Consider the following 1088-nt stretch of genomic DNA (forward strand, 5'->3'; position numbering starts at 1 on the left):
AATCTGCAAAAATGTCAAAAATTCTGTGTTTTTCTGTCAATATAGGGTGCTGTGTGTACATTAATGAGGAAAAAAATGAACAAATGATTTTAGCATATGGCTGCAATATAACAAAGAGTGAAAAATTTAAGGGGGTCTGAATACTTTCCGTACCCACTGTAATGTATGCATGTACAAACCAACCTCCATCTGTTATCACGGGTCATGCTTTTTACACCTGTACGCCATTTTACCAAACATTAAAATCCTTAGGAAAACATACAATTTAAATTTGAAGTAGCACTGTACCGATCACAGGGATGGGTAGAAATACCTGAGCTGTGCTGTTAGTTCACTGCACTGAAGAAGACGGCTATACCGAAATGTCTGTTTCTTTCAGGCTTGTGATTTTTTTTAAAGCTAAGAATGAAAAAATATATATATTTATATGCACCTTTGAGCAAAGGCATTTTTCATTTTTATTTTTTATGCATGCTGGTCAAATTAGACTGAGTCAGTTCAATTAAGCAGACATTTATAGTTTTGCAGGGTCTTTCTTGATTCTTCATTACTTTGGGAACTACAGTATTGTTCAAAATAATAGCAGTACAATGTGACTAACCAGAATAATCCAGGTTTTAAGTATATTTTTTATTGCTACATGGCAAACAAGTTACCAGTAGGTGCAGTAGATTCTCAGAAAGCAAACAAGACCCAGCATTCATGATATGCACGCTCTTAAGGCTGTGCAATTGGGCAATTAGTTGAAAGGGGTGTGTTCAAAAAAATAGCAGTGTGGCATTCAATCAGTGAGGTCATCAATTTTGTGAAATAACAGGTGTGAATCAGGTGGCCCCTATTTAAGGATGAAGCCAGCACTTGTTAAACATGCATTTGAAAGCCTGAGGAAAATGGGTCGTTCAAGACATTGTTCAGAAGAACAGCGTACTTTGATTAAAAAGTTGATTGGAGAGGGGAAAACCTATAAAGAGGTGCAAAAAATTATAGGCTGTTCAGCTAAAATGATCTCCAATGCTTTAAAATGGAGAGCAAAACCAGAGAGACGTGGAAGAAAACGGAAGACAACCATCAAAATGGATCGAAGAATA

Source organism: Monopterus albus, unplaced genomic scaffold (assembly GCF_001952655.1).
Source record: "Monopterus albus unplaced genomic scaffold, M_albus_1.0 scaffold282.1, whole genome shotgun sequence".
Lineage (NCBI taxonomy): Eukaryota > Metazoa > Chordata > Actinopteri > Synbranchiformes > Synbranchidae > Monopterus > Monopterus albus.